The sequence below is a fragment of the Rhinoderma darwinii genome, unplaced genomic scaffold, assembly GCF_050947455.1.
Source record: "Rhinoderma darwinii isolate aRhiDar2 unplaced genomic scaffold, aRhiDar2.hap1 Scaffold_534, whole genome shotgun sequence".
In the NCBI taxonomy this organism is placed as follows: domain Eukaryota; kingdom Metazoa; phylum Chordata; class Amphibia; order Anura; family Rhinodermatidae; genus Rhinoderma; species Rhinoderma darwinii.
The window spans coordinates 69,044-87,500 of record NW_027464083.1 but is presented as its reverse complement, the minus strand read 5'-3'; the positions used below and the strand labels follow the sequence as shown (position 1 = coordinate 87,500).

General features: G+C 47.3%; 1 protein-coding gene and 1 long non-coding RNA gene across 5 annotated transcripts in view; one reads left to right on the top strand and one right to left on the bottom strand.

Moving 5' to 3' along the window:
• Positions 1-18,457, top strand: part of LOC142722372 (uncharacterized) — a 94,089-nt gene that overhangs the window by 9,839 nt on the left and 65,793 nt on the right. Inside the window, exons 2-3 of one of the 4 annotated variants that reach the window (XR_012874681.1) lie at positions 1,229-1,316; positions 1,409-1,618. The exons of the other annotated variants lie outside the window; for them this stretch is intronic. The gene's annotated coding sequence lies outside the window, so the exon portion shown is untranslated. Of the gene's footprint in view, positions 1-1,228; positions 1,317-1,408; positions 1,619-18,457 lie in introns of those variants that run through there. 4 annotated transcript variants of the gene reach the window in all.
• LOC142722374 (uncharacterized) overlaps positions 1-18,457 on the bottom strand; it is a 196,594-nt gene that overhangs the window by 156,610 nt on the left and 21,527 nt on the right. The gene's annotated exons all lie outside the window — the stretch shown is intronic.

Genomic DNA, 18,457 nt, shown 5'->3' with positions numbered 1-18,457 from the left:
TCTGAGCTACGCAGTTTCCGCAACTCCCATAGAACTGAATAGTAGTTACGGCTACAGAGTAGCACGCTACGCTGCTTCTATAACTGACATTCACTACTATGGGAGTTCCGGAAACAGCTTAGCTCAGCGAGTTACGCTGTTTCCGTAACTCATCCATGTATTGCAGTGTATTGTACCAGCGATCTAATGATCACTGGTTCAAGTCCCCTAGGGGAACTAATAAAATGTGTGTAAAAAAAAAAACATTTCCCATTATTCCCCAAGCACAATGTAAAAACAAAAAAATAATAATAAAATTGGTATCGCTGCATCGGTAAAAGTCCGGAACTATTACAACATAGCATTATTTGACTCACACAGTGAACGGTGTAACAATGTTTTATTTAAAACCCCCGACTGTCTGTATTCTTCTACCATATTACGTTATAAATGGCCGCTCTGTTGTAACGGTTCACTGGGATACGCTTCTTGTGATGTCATCTAGAATGTGGGCAGATTCTATTTCTCTGAGCGTGACGTCCTCTAGAGAATCTGAGCGTGATGTCATGTGAAGGGCGGGGCCTGTGATCTGCATGTGTTCCGTTTGCACATAATGGCCCTCAGGTTGTGACATCATCAAGTTTATAAATTGGGGTCACACATTGACCGCGGTGTCAGTTTCTCTTGCTGGCTCTCATCATGGACGTGTCTCATATGAAGAAGAGGAGGATGGTGATGTTTCCAATGATGAGTGTTGTAGAGAAGATGGAGGTTGGCGGACGCCAATTTCCGGAGGACGTGGAGATGGAGGAGGAGGATGAGAAGATGGAGGTTGGCGGACGCCAGTTTCCAGAGGACGTGGAGATGGAGGAGGAGGATGAGAAGATGGAGGCTGGCGGACGCCAGTTTCCAGAGGACGTGGAGATGGAGGATGGGAAGATGGAGGTTGGCGGACGCCAATTTCCAGCTCCTGATGTGGAGATGGATGACCTTTCGGGGGCTACGTTTAACATCAGGGCCTCCAACCCCCGAAAGAGAAAGTGGCCATTTTAGTAACATCTGCCACTTGGGGCCCATTTACCATCAGGGCCCCCAACCCCCGGGAGAGATAGCGGCCATCTTATTTCCATCTGCCGCTCGGGGCCCAGTTACCATCTTTAGGTGAGGTAAGTGCCGTCCACTGATGATCTTCTCACCTCACGACTCTTCTACAGCCGCCTGGACACTGAATTTCTGATTTGTTTTGCAGTTGTCACCCCAACATCGTGGTCTTTACCACCTAAACCATCAGAAATTCCCATGAAGACTCCTCCAGTGATGAGCAGACGCGAGATCCGGTAAGTCTGACGTCTTCCGCTCGTCTTCATCTTCTCCTTGTGGTGAAGGTTTTGTGAATTTTTTTGCTTATTTGTATTTTTTCCTTTTCTAGGATCCGACTTTGAAAAATATGAAAAAAGTTTCCGGTTTCTTCTGATCCAGGATCGAGCTGTGTAAGGGTGGACTGGCGGCCATATCCACGGGTGAAGAAGGACCCTCCCCCTCTTCATCTCACCGATCATCGCATGTTAAAGGGCCGGAGCCACAGAAAACCGCACAGAAATTCTACCAGATTCTATAATAAACAGATTTATTTTTACCATTTTTAGTGTTTTCATTTCTAGATTGGGGAATTTATCCAGGGAACCTGTGTTCTATGGGGGTCCGAAGGTTATAGGTGTAATACTCTGCAGAATATGTCACTATGTATCTGTCAGGAGGTGGAGAGGACAGAGCAATGTTCTGCAGATATCTAGAGAGGACAGTGGTGCAATAATCTGCAGAATATATCACTCTGTATCTGTCAGCAGAGGACAGAGCAATGTTCTGCAGATCTCTAGAGAGGTCAGTGGTGTAATAATCTGCAGAATATATCACTCTGTATCTGTCTGGAGGCTTTTTGGAATTTTTCTTGAAAATATAAACAATTGCTGGTAAATTTATACATTTTCTAACGACATAAAACAGAAGGACAGATAAAGTAATGCCAACAAGGGACAATATATTACCCCCCCCCCCCCATAAAAAGTGGGGGTGAAATGTCCGAATGTTTCTCTTATTCTGCAGATATCATTTTATTCCTTTATTTCACTAACACAGCAGATGATAACAGAGAATCACAGCTCAATATTTATTACCCCGATTCTGCAGTGTTTAGTGATATGACATATGTGGCCCTAGTGTGCCATGTGACTTACTGGACTCTTTGCGGAGCAACTCACGCGGCGGCAGAAACGGGAGAACAAATATGAAAGACCCCCAGTTTGTGCAAAGTGAGATTGAGCTGGGCAGCATAAAGCACCCGTCAGCTGAGTGGACCCTCGTATAAGAGCAGGGGGCCCCGGCATTTGCCCGGTTCGACCATGTGTGTACGGTGGCCCTGATCTGTGTCCTGAGAACGCAGATGCAGTTGACACCGGGACATGCCAGCGGCCGATCGGGACACCACCTGGAATCTGGGACTGTTGGGAGGTATGGAGACCCTCCCCAAATGACCCCATTTTGGATTCTACACCCCTCAGGGTGAGCATTTAGGGCCGCAGTGAGCATTTTGACCCCACAGGTGTTACATCGATTGTATTAGAATTGAGCAGTGGAAATAAAAAGTTGTTTTAGCTCAAAATTTCTTTATATTCAAAAAGAAAGAAACGATAACAAGGAGTACATCAGGGTATATGTAATCTGTGAGGAGTACATCAGGGTATATGTAATATGTGAGGAGTACATCAGGGTATATGTAAGATGTGAGGAGTACATCAGGGTATATGTAATCTGTGAGGAGTACATCAGGGTATATGTAATCTGTGAGGAGTACATCAGGGTATATCTAATCTGTGAGGAGTACATCAGGGTGTATGTAATATGTGAGGAGTACATCAGGGTATATGTAATATGTGAGGAGTACATCAGGGTATATCTAATCTGTGAGGAGTACATCAGGGTGTATGTAATATGTGAGGAGTACATCAGGGTATATGTAATATGTGAGGAGTACATCAGGGTATATGTAATCTGCGAGGAGTACATCAGGGTATATGTAATCTGTGAGGAGTACATCAGGGTATATGTAATCTGCGAGGAGTACATCAGGGTATATGTAATCTGTGAGGAGTACATCAGGGTATATGTAATCTGTGAGGCGTATATCAGGGTATATGTAATCTGTGAGGAGTACATCAGGGTATATGTAAACTGTGAGGAGTATATCAGGGTATATGTAATCTGTGAGGCGTATATCAGGGTATATGTAATATGTGAGGAGTACATCAGGGTATATGTAATATGTGAGGAGTACATCAGGATATATGTAATCTGTGAGGAGTACATCAGGGTATATGTAATCTGTGAGGAGTACATCAGGGTATATGTAATATGTGAGGAATACATCAGGGTATATGTAATATGTGAGGAGTACATCAGGGTATATGTAATATGTGAGGAGTACATCAGGGTATATGTAATCTGTGAGGAGTACATCAGGGTATATGTAATATGCGAGGAGTACATCAGGGTATATGTAATATGTGAGGAGTACATCAGGGTATATGTAATATGTGAGTAGTACATCAGGGTATATGTAATATGTGAGGAGTACATCAGGGTATATGTAATATGTGAGGAGTACATCAGGGTATATGTAATATGTGAGGAGTACATCAGGGTATATGTAATATGTGAGGAGTACATCAGGGTATATGTAATATGTGAGTAGTACATCAGGGTATATGTAATATGTGAGGAGTACATCAGGTTATATGTAATCTGTGAGGAGTATATCAGGGTATATGTAATATGTGAGGAATACATCAGGGTATATGTAATATGTGTGGAGTACATCAGGGTATATGTAATATGTGAGGAGTACATCAGGGTATATGTAATATGTGAGGAGTACATCAGGGTATATGTAATATGTGAGGAGTACATCAGGGTATATGTAATATGTGAGGAGTACATCAGGGTATATGTAATATGTGAGGAGTACATCAGGATATATGTAATATGTGAGTAGTACATCAGGGTATATGTAATATGTGAGGAGTACATCAGGGTATATGTAATCTGTGAGGAGTACATCAGTGTATATGTAATATGTGAGGAGTACATCAGAGTATATGTAATCTGTGAGGAGTACATCAGGGTATATGTAATCTGTGAGGAGTACATCAGTGTATATGTAAGATGTGAGGAGTACATCAGGGTATATGTAATATGTGAGGAGTACATCAGGGTATATGTAATCTGTGAGGAGTGCATCAGGGTATATGTAATCTGTGACGAGTACATCAGGGTATATGTAATATGTGAGGAGTGCATCAGGGTATATGTAATCTGTGAGGAGTACATCAGTGTATATGTAATATGTGAGGAGTACATCAGAGTATATGTAATCTGTGAGGAGTACATCAGGGTATATGTAATCTGTGAGGAGTACATCAGTGTATATGTAAGATGTGAGGAGTACATCAGGGTATATGTAAGCTGTGAGGAGTACATCAGGGTATATGTAAGCTGTGAGGAGTACATCAGGGTATATGTAATATGTGAGGAGTACATCAGGGTATATGTAATATGTGAGGAGTACATCAGGGTATATGTAATCTGTGAGGAGTACATCAGGGTATATGTAATATGTGAGGAGTGCATCAGGATATATGTAATATGTGAGGAGTACATCAGGGTATATGTAATATGTGAGGAGTACATCAGGGTATATGTAATATGTAAGGAGTACATCAGGATATATGTAATCTGTGAGGAGTACATCAGGATATATGTAATCTGTGAGGAGTACATCAGGGTATATGTAATCTGTGAGGAGTACATCAGGGTATATGTAATATGTGAGGAGTACATCAAGATATATGTAATATGTGAGGAGTACATCAGGATATATGTAATCTGTGAGGAGTACATCAGGGTGTATGTAATATGCGAGGAGTACATCAGGGTATATGTAATATGTGAGGAGTGCATCAGGATATATGTAATATGTGAGGAGTACATCAGGGTATATGTAATATGTGAGTAGTACATCAGGGTATATGTAATATGTGAGGAGTACATCAGGGTATATGTAATATGTGAGGAGTACATCAGGGTATATGTAATATGTGAGTAGTACATCAGGGTATATGTAATATGTGAGGAGTACATCAGGGTATATGTAATCTGTGAGGAGTACATCAGTGTATATGTAATATGTGAGGAGTACATCAGACTATATGTAATCTGTGAGGAGTACATCAGGATATATGTAATCTGTGAGGAGTACATCAGGGTATATGTAATCTGTGAGGAGTACATCAGGGTATATGTAATCTGTGAGGAGTACATCAGGGTATATGTAATCTGTGAGGAGTACATCAGGGTATATGTAATCTATGAGGAGTACATCAGGGTATATGTAATATGTGAGGAGTACATCAGGGTATATGTAATCTGTGAGGAGTACATCAGGGTATATGTAGTCTGTGAGGAGTACATCAGGGTATATGTAATATGTGAGGAGTACATCAGGGTGTATGTAATATGTGAGGAGTACATCAGGATATATGTAATATGTGAGGAGTACATCAGGGTATATGTAATATGTGAGGAGTACATCAGGGTATATGTAATCTGTGCGGAGTACATCAGGGTATATGTAATCTGTGAGGAGTACATCAGGATATATGTAATATGTGAGGAGTACATCAGGGTATATGTAATCTGTGAGGAGTACATCAGGGTATATGTAATATGTGAGGAGTACATCAGGGTATATGTAATATGTGAGGAGTGCATCAGGATATATGTAATATGTGAGGAGTACATCAGGGTATATGTAATATGTGAGGAGTACATCAGGGTATATGTAATATGTAAGGAGTACATCAGGATATATGTAATCTGTGAGGAGTACATCAGGATATATGTAATCTGTGAGGAGTACATCAGGGTATATGTAATCTGTGAGGAGTACATCAGGGTATATGTAATATGTGAGGAGTACATCAGGGTATATGTAATATGTGAGGCGTACATCAGGGTATATGTAAGATGTGAGGAGTACATCAGGATATATGTAATATGTGAGGAGTACATCAGGATGTATGTAATCTGTGAGGAGTACATCAGGGTGTATGTAATATGCGAGGAGTACATCAGGGTATATGTAATATGTGAGGAGTACATCAGGGTATATGTAATCTGTGAGGAGTACATCAGGGTATATGTAATCTGTGAGGAGTACATCAGGGTATATGTAAGCTGTGAGGAGTACATCAGGGTATATGTAATCTGTGAGGAGTACATCAGGGTATATGTAATCTGTACGGAGTACAGCAGGGTATATGTAATCTGTGAGGAGTAAATCAGGGTATATGTAATCTGTGAGGAGTACATCAGGGTATATGTAATCTGTGAGGAGTACATCAGGGTATATGTAAGATGTGAGGAGTACATCAGGGTATATGTAATCTGTGAGGAGTACATCAGGGTATATGTAATCTGTGCGGAGTACATCAGGGTATATGTAATCTGTGAGGAGTACATCAGGGTATATGTAATCTGTGAGGAGTACATCAGGGTATATGTAATCTGTGAGGAGTACATCAGGATATATGTAATATGTGAGGAGTACATCAGGGTATATGTAATCTGTGAGGAGTACATCAGGGTATATGTAATATGTGAGGAGTACATCAGGGTATATGTAAGATGTGAGGAGTACATCAGGGTATATGTAATCTGTGAGGAGTACATCAGGATATATGTAAGATGTGAGGAGTACATCAGGGTATATGTAATCTGTGAGGAGTACATCAGGGTATATGTAATATGTGAGGAGTACATCAGGGTATATGTAATCTGTGCGGGGTACATCAGGATATATGTAAAATGTTTATATTTCCGGTGATTGCGCGGTGTGAGGGGTTTCATATTTCCGATGATTGCGCGGTGTGAGGTGTTATATTTCCGGTGATTGCGCGGTGTGAAGATTTTATATTTCCGGTGATTGCGCGGTGTGAGGGGTTTCATATTTCCGATGATTGCGCGGTGTGAGGGGTTTCATATTTCCGATGATTGCGCGGTGTGAGGGGTTTAGATTTCCGGTGATTGCGCGGTGTGAGGGGTTTATATTTCCGGTGATTGCGCGGTGTGAGGGGTTTTAGATTTCCGGTGGTTGCGCGGTGTGGGGGGTTTATATTTCCGGTGATTGCGCGGTGTGAGGGGTTTATATTTCCGGTGATTGCGCGGTGTGAGGGGTTTATATTTCCGGTGATTGCGCGGTGTGAGGGGTTTATATTTCCGGTGATTGCGCGGTGTGAGGGGTTTATATTTCCGGTGATTGCGCGGTGTGGGGGGTTTATATTTCCAGTGATTGCGCGGTGTGAGGGGTTTATATTTCCGGTGATTGCGCGGTGTGAGGGGTTTATATTTCCGGTGATTGCGCGGTGTGAGGGGTTTATATTTCCGGTGATTGCGCGGTGTGAGGGGTTTATATTTCCGGTGATTGCGCGGTGTGAGGGGGTTTATATTTCCGGTGATTGCGCGGTGTGAGGGGGTTATATTTCCGATGATTGCGCGGTGTGGGGGGTTTTATATTTCCGGTGATTGCGTGGTGTGAGGGGTTTTATATTTCTGCTGATTGCGAGGTGTGGGGGGTTTTATATTTCCGGAGATTGCGCGGTGTGGGGGTTTTTATATTTCCGGTGATTGCGCGGTATGAGGGATTTATATTTCCGGTGATTGCCCGGTGTGAGGGGTTTTATATTTCCGGTGATTGCGCGGTGTGGGGGTTTTATATTTTCGGTGATTGCGCGATGTGAGGGGGTTTATATTTCCGGTGATTGCGCGGTGTGGGGGGGTTTTATATTTCCGGTGACTGCGCGGTGGGAGGGGGTTTATATTTCCGGTGATTGCGCGGTGTGTGGGGTTTTATATTTCCGGTGATTGCGCGGTGTGAGGGGTTTTATATTTCCAGTGATTGCGCGGTGTGAGGGGTTTTATATTTCCGGTGATTGCGCGGTGTGAGGGGTTTTATATTTCCGGTGATTGCGCGGTGTGAGGGGTTTATATTTCCGGTGATTGCGCGGTGTGGGGGGTTTATATTTCCGGTGATTGCGCGGTGTGAGGGGTTTTATATTTCCGATGATTGCGCGGTGTGAGGGGTTTATATTTCCGGTGATTGCGCGGTGTGAGGGGTTTTATATTTCCGGTGATTGCGCGGTGTGGAGGGGTTTATATTTACGGTGATTGCGCGCTGTGGGGGGGTTTATATTTCCGGAGATTGCGCGGTGTGAGGGGTTTTATATTTCCGGTAATTGCGCGGTGTGAGGGGTTTTATATTTCCGGAGATTGCTCGGTGTGGGGGTTTTATATTTCCGGTGATTGCGCGGTGTGAGGGGTTTATATTTCCGGTGATTGCGCGGTGTGAGGGGTTTTATATTTCCGGTTATTGTGCTGTGTGAGGGGTTTATATTTCCGGTGATTGCGCGGTGTGAGGGGTTTATATTTACGGTGATTGCGCGGTGTGAGGGGGTTTATATTTCCGGTGATTGCGCGGTGTGAGGGGTTTTATATTTCCGGTGATTGCACGGTGTGGGGGTTTTATATTTCCGGTGATTGCGCGGTGTGAGGGGTTTGATATTTCCGGTGATTGCGCGGTGTGAGGGGTTTTATATTTCCGGTGATTGCGCGGTGTGAGGGTTTTATATTTCCGGTGATTGCGCGTTGTGGGGGGTTTTATATTTCCGGTGATTGCGCGGTGTGTGGGGTTTTATATTTCCGGTGATTGCGCGGTGTGAGGGGTTTATATTTCCGGTGATTGCGCGGTGTGAGGGGTTTATATTTCCGGTGATTGCGCGGTGTGAGGGGGTTTTATATTCCCGGTGATTGCGCGGTGTGGGGGGGGTTTATATTTCCGGTGATTGCGCGGTGTGAGGGGTTTATATTTCCGGTGATTGCGCGGTGTGGGGGGTTTTACATTTCCGGTGATTGCGCGGTGTGGGGGGGGGTTAATATTTCCGGTGATTGCGCGGTGTGAGGGGTTTATATTTCCGGTGATTGCGCGGTGTGAGGGGTTTTATATTTCTGGTGATTGCGCGGTGTGAGGGGTTTTATATTTCCGGTGATTGCGCGGTGTGAGGGGTTTATATTTCCGGTGATTGCGCGGTGTGGGGGGTTTTATATTTCCAGGGATTTCGCGGTGTGAGGGGTTTATATTTCCGGTGATTGCGCGGTGTGGGGGGTTTGTATTTCCGGTGATTGCGCGGTGTGAGGGGTTTATATTTCCGGTGATTGCGCGGTGTGGGGGGTTTGTATTTCCGGTGATTGCGTGGTGTGGGGGGGGTTTATATTTCCGGTGATTGCGCGGTGTGGGGGGTTTGTATTTCCGGTGATTGCGCGGTGTGGGGGGTTTGTATTTCCGGTGATTGCGTGGTGTGGGGGGGTTTATATTTCCGGTGATTGCGCGGTGTGAGGGGTTTATATTTCCGGTGATTGCGCGGTGTGGGGGGGGGGGGTTTATATTTCCGGTGATTGCGCGGTGTGGGGGGTTTATATTTCCGGTGATTGCACGGTGTGAGGTGTTTTATATTTCCAGTGATTGCGCGGTGTGAGGGGTTTTATATTTCCGATGATTGCGCGGTGTGAGGTGTTATATTTCCGGTGATTGCGCGGTGTGAAGATTTTATATTTCCGGTGATTGCGCTGTGTGAGGGGTTTAGATTTCCGGTGATTGCGCGGTGTGAGGGGTTTATATTTCCGGTGATTGCGCGGTGTGAGGGGTTTTAGATTTCCGGTGGTTGCGCGGTGTGAGGGGTTTATATTTCCGGTGATTGCGCGGTGTGAGGGGGTTTATATTTCCGGTGATTGCGCGGTGTGAGGGGGTTATATTTCCGATGATTGCGCGGTGTGGGGGGTTTTATATTTCCGGTGATTGCGTGGTGTGAGGGGTTTTATATTTCTGCTGATTGCGAGGTGTGGGGGGTTTTATATTTCCGGAGATTGCGCGGTGTGGGGGGTTTGTATTTCCGGTGATTGCGTGGTGTGGGGGGGGTTTATATTTCCGGTGATTGCGCGGTGTGGGGGGTTTGTATTTCCGGTGATTGCGCGGTGTGGGGGTTTGTATTTCCGGTGATTGCGTGGTGTGGGGGGGTTTATATTTCCAGTGATTGCGCGGTGTGAGGGGGTTTATATTTCCGGTGATTGCGCGGTGTGAGGGGTTTATATTTCCGGTGATTGCGCGGTGTGGGGGGGGGGGTTTATATTTCCGGTGATTGCGCGGTGTGGGGGGTTTATATTTCCGGTGATTGCACGGTGTGAGGTGTTTTATATTTCCAGTGATTGCGCGGTGTGAGGGGTTTTATATTTCCGGTGATTGCGCGGTGTGAGGGGTTTTATATTTCCGGTGATTGCGCGGTGTGAGGGGTTTATATTTCCGGTGATTGCGCGATGTGAGGGGTTTATATTTCCGGTGATTGCGCGGTGTGAGGGGTTTATATTTCCGGTGATTGCGCGGTGTGAGGAGTTTATATTTCCGGTGATTGCGCGGTGTGAGGAGTTTATATTTCCGGTTATTGTGCTGTGTGAGGGGTTTATATTTCCGGTGATTGCGCGGTGTGATGGGTTTTATATTTCCGGTGATTGTGCGGTGTGAGGGGTTTTATATTTCCGGTGATTGTGCGGTGTGAGGGGTTTATATTTCCGGTGATTGCGCGGTGTGAGAGGTTTTATATTTCTGGTGATTGCGCGGTGTGAGGGGTTTTATATTTCCGGTGATTGCGCGGTGTGGGGGGGGTTTTATATTTCCGGTGATTGCGCGGTGTGAGGGGGTTTATATTTCTGGTGATTGCGCGGTGTGGGGGGGGGGGGTTTATATTTCCGGTGATTGCGCGGTGTGAGGGGGTTTATATTTCTGGTGATTGCGCGCTGTGGGGGGGTTTATATTTCCGGTGATTGCGCGGTGTGAGGGGGGTTTATATTTCCGGTGATTGCGCGGTGTGAGGGGTTTTATATTTCTGGTGATTGCGTGGTGTGAGGGGTTTTATATTTCCGGTGATTGCGCGGTGTGGGGGGGTTATATTTCCGGTGATTGCGCGGTGTGGGGGGGTTTATATTTCCGGTGATTGCGCGGTGTGGGGGGGGGGTTTATATTTCCGGTGATTGCGCGGTGTGGGGGGTTTTATATTTCCGGTGATTGCGCGGTGTGAAGGGTTAATATTTCCGGTGATTGCGCGGTGTGAGGGGTTTATATTTCCGGTGATTGCGCGGTGTGGGGGGTTTATATTTCCGGTGATTGCGTGGTGTGGGGGGGTTTATATTTCCGGTGATTGCGCGGTGTGTGGGGGTTTATATTTCCGGTGATTGCGCGGTGTGAGGGGTTTATATTTCCGGTGATTGCGCGGTGTGAGGAGGTTTATATTTCCGGTGATTGCGCGGTGTGGGGGGTTTTATATTTCCGGTGATTGCGCGGTGTGAAGGGTTAATATTTCCGGTGATTGCGCGGTGTGAGGGGTTTATATTTCCGGTGATTGCGCGGTGTGGGGGGTTTATATTTCCGGTGATTGCGCGTGTGGGGGGGTTTATATTTCCGGTGATTGCGCGGTGTGGGGGGGTTTATATTTCCGGTGATTGCGCGGTGTGAGGGGTTTATATTTCCGGTGATTGCGCGGTGTGAGGGGGTTTATATTTCCGGTGATTGCGCGGTGTGAGGGGTTTTATATTTCCGGTGATTGCGCGGTGTGAGGGGTTTATATTTCCAGTGATTGCCCGGTGTGAGGGGTTTTATATTTCCGGTGATTGCGCGGTGTGAGGGGTTTTATATTTCCAGTGATTGCGCGGTGTGAGGGGTTTCATATTTCCGGTGATTGCGCGGTGTGAGGGGTTTATATTTCCGGTGATTGCGCGGTGTGAGGGGTTTATATTTCCGGTGATTGCGCGGTGTGAGGGGTTTATATTTCCGGTGATTGCGCGGTGTGAGGGGGTTTATATTTCCGGTGATTGCGCGGTGTGAGGGGTTTTATATTTCCGGAGATTGCGCGGTGTGAGGGGTTTATATTTCCGGTGATTGCGCGGTGTGAGGGGGTTTATATTTCCGGTGATTGCGCGGTGTGGGGGGGTTTATATTTCCGGTGATTGCGCGGTGTGGGGGGTTTATATTTCCGGTGATTGCGCGGTGTGAGGGGTTTATATTTCCGGTGATTGCGCGATGTGAGGGGTTTATATTTCCGGTGATTGCGCGGTGTGGGGGGTTTTATATTTCCGGTGATTGCGCGGTGTGGGGGGTTTGTATTTCCGGTGATTGCGTGGTGTGGGGGGGGTTTATATTTCCGGTGATTGCGCGGTGTGGGGGGTTTGTATTTCCGGTGATTGCGCGGTGTGGGGGTTTGTATTTCCGGTGATTGCGTGGTGTGGGGGGGTTTATATTTCCAGTGATTGCGCGGTGTGAGGGGGTTTATATTTCCGGTGATTGCGCGGTGTGAGGGGTTTATATTTCCGGTGATTGCGCGGTGTGGGGGGGGGGGTTTATATTTCCGGTGATTGCGCGGTGTGGGGGGTTTATATTTCCGGTGATTGCACGGTGTGAGGTGTTTTATATTTCCAGTGATTGCGCGGTGTGAGGGGTTTTATATTTCCGGTGATTGCGCGGTGTGAGGGGTTTTATATTTCCGGTGATTGCGCGGTGTGAGGGGTTTATATTTCCGGTGATTGCGCGATGTGAGGGGTTTATATTTCCGGTGATTGCGCGGTGTGAGGGGTTTATATTTCCGGTGATTGCGCGGTGTGAGGAGTTTATATTTCCGGTGATTGCGCGGTGTGAGGAGTTTATATTTCCGGTTATTGTGCTGTGTGAGGGGTTTATATTTCCGGTGATTGCGCGGTGTGATGGGTTTTATATTTCCGGTGATTGTGCGGTGTGAGGGGTTTTATATTTCCGGTGATTGTGCGGTGTGAGGGGTTTATATTTCCGGTGATTGCGCGGTGTGAGAGGTTTTATATTTCTGGTGATTGCGCGGTGTGAGGGGTTTTATATTTCCGGTGATTGCGCGGTGTGGGGGGGGTTTTATATTTCCGGTGATTGCGCGGTGTGAGGGGGTTTATATTTCTGGTGATTGCGCGGTGTGGGGGGGGGGGGTTTATATTTCCGGTGATTGCGCGGTGTGAGGGGGTTTATATTTCTGGTGATTGCGCGCTGTGGGGGGGTTTATATTTCCGGTGATTGCGCGGTGTGAGGGGGGTTTATATTTCCGGTGATTGCGCGGTGTGAGGGGTTTTATATTTCTGGTGATTGCGTGGTGTGAGGGGTTTTATATTTCCGGTGATTGCGCGGTGTGGGGGGGTTATATTTCCGGTGATTGCGCGGTGTGGGGGGGTTTATATTTCCGGTGATTGCGCGGTGTGGGGGGGGGGTTTATATTTCCGGTGATTGCGCGGTGTGGGGGGTTTTATATTTCCGGTGATTGCGCGGTGTGAAGGGTTAATATTTCCGGTGATTGCGCGGTGTGAGGGGTTTATATTTCCGGTGATTGCGCGGTGTGGGGGGTTTATATTTCCGGTGATTGCGTGGTGTGGGGGGGTTTATATTTCCGGTGATTGCGCGGTGTGTGGGGGTTTATATTTCCGGTGATTGCGCGGTGTGAGGGGTTTATATTTCCGGTGATTGCGCGGTGTGAGGAGGTTTATATTTCCGGTGATTGCGCGGTGTGGGGGGTTTTATATTTCCGGTGATTGCGCGGTGTGAAGGGTTAATATTTCCGGTGATTGCGCGGTGTGAGGGGTTTATATTTCCGGTGATTGCGCGGTGTGGGGGGTTTATATTTCCGGTGATTGCGCGTGTGGGGGGGTTTATATTTCCGGTGATTGCGCGGTGTGGGGGGGTTTATATTTCCGGTGATTGCGCGGTGTGAGGGGTTTATATTTCCGGTGATTGCGCGGTGTGAGGGGGTTTATATTTCCGGTGATTGCGCGGTGTGAGGGGTTTTATATTTCCGGTGATTGCGCGGTGTGAGGGGTTTATATTTCCAGTGATTGCCCGGTGTGAGGGGTTTTATATTTCCGGTGATTGCGCGGTGTGAGGGGTTTTATATTTCCAGTGATTGCGCGGTGTGAGGGGTTTCATATTTCCGGTGATTGCGCGGTGTGAGGGGTTTATATTTCCGGTGATTGCGCGGTGTGAGGGGTTTATATTTCCGGTGATTGCGCGGTGTGAGGGGTTTATATTTCCGGTGATTGCGCGGTGTGAGGGGGTTTATATTTCCGGTGATTGCGCGGTGTGAGGGGTTTTATATTTCCGGAGATTGCGCGGTGTGAGGGGTTTATATTTCCGGTGATTGCGCGGTGTGAGGGGGTTTATATTTCCGGTGATTGCGCGGTGTGGGGGGGTTTATATTTCCGGTGATTGCGCGGTGTGGGGGGTTTATATTTCCGGTGATTGCGCGGTGTGAGGGGTTTATATTTCCGGTGATTGCGCGATGTGAGGGGTTTATATTTCCGGTGATTGCGCGGTGTGGGGGGTTTTATATTTCCGGTGATTGCGCGGTGTGAAGGGTTAATATTTCCGGTGATTGCGCGGTGTGAGGGGTTTATATTTCCGGTGATTGCGCGGTGTGGGGGGTTTATATTTCCGGTGATTGCGCGGTGTGGGGGGGTTTATATTTCCGGTGATTGCGCGGTGTGTGGGGGTTTATATTTCCGGTGATTGCGCGGTGTGAGGGGTTTATATTTCCGGTGATTGCGCGGTGTGAGGAGGTTTATATTTCCGGTGATTGCGCGGTGTGGGGGGTTTTATATTTCCGGTGATTGCGCGGTGTGAAGGGTTAATATTTCCGGTGATTGCGCGGTGTGAGGGGTTTATATTTCCGGTGATTGCGCGGTGTGGGGGGGGGGTTATATTTCCGGTGATTGTGCGGTGTGAGGGGTTTTATATTTCCTGTGATTGCGGGGTGTGAGGGGTTTATATTTCCGGTGATTGCGCAGTGTGAGGGGTTTTATATTTCTGGTGATTGCGCGGTGTGGGGGGGTTTATATTTCCGGTGATTGCGCGGTGTGAGTGTTTTATATTTCCGGTGATTGCGAGGTGTGAGGGGGTTTATATTTCCGGTGATTGCGCGGTGTGAGGAGTTTATATTTCCGGTGACTGCGCGGTGTGAGGGGTTTTATATTTCCGGTGATTGCGTGGTGTGGAGGGGTTTATATTTCCGGTGATTGCACGGTGTGGGGGGGGGTTTATATTTCCGGAGATTGCTTGGTGTGAGGGGTTTATATTTCCGGTGATTGCGCGGTGTGAGAGGTTTTATATTTCCGGTGATTGCGCGGTGTGAGGGGTTTTATATTTCCGGTGATTGCGCGGTGTGAGGGGTTTATATTTCCGGTGATTGCGCGGTGTGAGGGGTTTTATATTTCCGGTGATTGCGCGGTGTGAGGGGTTTTATATTTCCGGTTATTGCGCGGTGTGAGGGGTTTTATATTTCCGGTGATTGCGCGGTGTGAGGGGTTTTATATTTCCTGTGATTGCGCGGTGTGAGGGGTTTTATATTTCCGGTGATTGCGCGGTGTGAGGGGTTTTATATTTCCGGTGATAGCGCGGTGTGGGGGGGTTTTATATTTCCGGTGATTGCGCGGTGTGGGGGGTTTATATTTCCGGTGATTGCGCGGTGTGAGGGGTTTTATATTTCTGGTGATTGCGCGGTGTGAGGGGTTTTATATTTCCGGCGATTGCGCAGTGTGGGGGGGGGGTTTATATTTCCGGTGATTGTGCGGTGTGAGGGGTTTTATATTTCCTGTGATTGCGGGGTGTGAGGGGTTTATATTTCCGGTGATTGCGCGGTGTGAGGGGTTTTATATTTCCGGTGATTGCGCGGTGTTGGGGGGGGTTTATATATTCGGTGATTGCGCGGTGTGAGTGTTTTATATTTCCGGTGATTGCGAGGTGTGAGGGGGTTTATATTTCCGGTGATTGCGCGGTGTGAGGAGTTTATATTTCCGGTGACTGCGCGGTGTGAGGGGTTTTATATTTCCGGTGATTGCGTGGTGTGGAGGGGTTTATATTTCCGGTGATTGCACGGTGTGGGGGGGGTTTATATTTCCGGAGATTGCGTGGTGTGAGGGGTTTATATTTCCGGTGATTGCGCGGTGTGAGAGGTTTTATATTTCCGGTGATTGCGCGGTGTGAGGGGTTTTATATTTCCGGTGATTGCGCGGTGTGAGGGGTTTATATTTCCGGTGATTGCGCGGTGTGAGGGGTTTTATATTTCCGGTGATTGCGCGGTGTGAGGGGTTTTATATTTCCGGTGATTGCGCGGTGTGAGGGGTTTTATATTTCTGGTGATTGCGCGGTGTGGAGGGGATTATATTTCCGGTGATTGCGCGGTGTGGGGGGTTTATATTTCCGGAGATTGCGTGGTGTGAGGGGTTTATATTTCCGGTGATTGCGCGGTGTGAGGGGTTTTATATTTCCGGTGATTATGCGGTGTGAGGGGTTTATATTTCCGGTGATTGCGCGGTGTGAGGGGTTTTATATTTCCGGTGATTGCGCGGTGTGGAGGGGTTTATATTTCCGGTGATTGCGTGGTGTGGGGGGGTTTATATTTCCGGAGATTGCGTGGTGTGAGGGGTTTATATTTCTGGTGATTGCGCGGTGTGAGGGGCTTTATATTTCCGGTTATTTCGCGGTGTAAGGGGTTTATATTTCCGGTAATTGCGCGGTGTGAGGGGTTTTATATTTCCGGTGAATGCGCGGTGTGAGGGGTTTTATATTTCCAGTGATTGCGCGGTGTGAGGGGTTTTATATTTCCGGTGATTGCGCGGTGTGAGGGGTTTATATTTCCGGTGATTGCGCGGTGTGGGGGATTATATTTCCGGTGATTGCGTGGTGTGGGGGGGTTTTATATTTCCGGTGATTGCGCGGTGTGAGGGGTTTATACTTCCGGTGATTGCGCGGTGTGAGAGGTTTTATATTTCCGGTGATTGCGCGGTGTGAGGGGGTTAATATTTCCGGTGATTGCGAGGTGTGGGGGTTTTATATTTCCGGTGATTGCGCGGTATCAGGGGTTTATATTTCCGGTGATTGCCCGGTGTGAGGGGTTTTATATTTCCAGTGATTGCGCGGTGTGAGGGGTTTTATATTTCCGCTGATTGCGAGGTGTGGGGGGTTTTATATTTCCGGTGATTGCGCGGTGTGAGGGGTTTTATATTTCCGCTGATTGCGAGGTGTGGGGGGTTTTATATTTCCGGAGATTGCGCGGTGTGGGGGTTTTCATATTTCCGGTGATTGCGCGGTATGAGGGATTTATATTTCCGGTGATTGCCCGGTGTGAGGGGTTTTATATTTCCGGTGATTGCCCGGTGTGAGGGGTTTTATATTTCCGGTGATTGCGCGATGTGAGGGGGTTTATATTTCCGGTGATTGCGCGGTGTGGGGGGTTTTATATTTCCGGTGACTGCGCGGTGGGAGGGGGTTTATATTTCCGGTGATTGCGCGGTGTGAGGGGTTTTATATTTCCGGTGATTGCGCGGTGTGAGGGGTTTATATTTCCGGTGATTGCGCGGTGTGAGGGGTTTATATCTCCGGTGATTGCGCGGTGTGAGGGGTTTTATATTTCCGGTGATTGCGCGGTGTGAGGGGTTTTATATTTCCGGTGATTGCGCGCTGTGAGGGGTTTATATTTCCGGTGATTGCGCGGTGTGAGGGTTTTATATTTCCGGTGATTGCGCGTTGTGAGGGGTTTTATATTTCCGGTGATTGCGCGGTGTGAGTGGTTTATATTTCCGTTGATTGCGCGGTGTGAGGGGTTTATATTTCCGGTGATTGCGCAGTGTGAGGGGTTTATATTTCCGGTGATTGCGCGGTGTGAGGGGGTTTATATTTCCGGTGATTGCACGGTGTGAGGGGTTTTATATTTCCGGTGATTGCGCCGTGTGAGGGGTTTATATTTCCGGTGATTGCGCGGTGTGAGGGGTTTTATATTTCTGGTGATTGCGCGGTGTGAGGGGTTTTATATTTCCGGTGATTGCGCGGTGTGAGGGGGTTTATATTTCCGGTGATTGTGCGGTGTGAGGGGTTTTATATTTCCTGTGATTGCGGGGTGTGAGGGGTTTATATTTCCGGTGATTGCGCGGTGTGAGGGGTTTTATATTTCCGGTGATTGCGCGGTGTGGGGGGGTTTATATATTCGGTGATTGCGCGGTGTGAGTGTTTTATATTTCCGGTGATTGCGAGGTGTGAGGGGGTTTATATTTCCGGTGATTGCGCGGTGTAAGGAGTTTATATTTCCGGTGACTGCGCGGTGTGAGGGGTTTTATATTTCCGGTGATTGCGTGGTGTGGAGGGGTTTATATTTCCGGTGATTGCACGGTGTGGGGGGGGTTTATATTTCCGGAGATTGCGTGGTGTGAGGGGTTTATATTTCCGGTGATTGCGCGGTGTGAGAGGTTTTATATTTCCGGTGATTGCGCG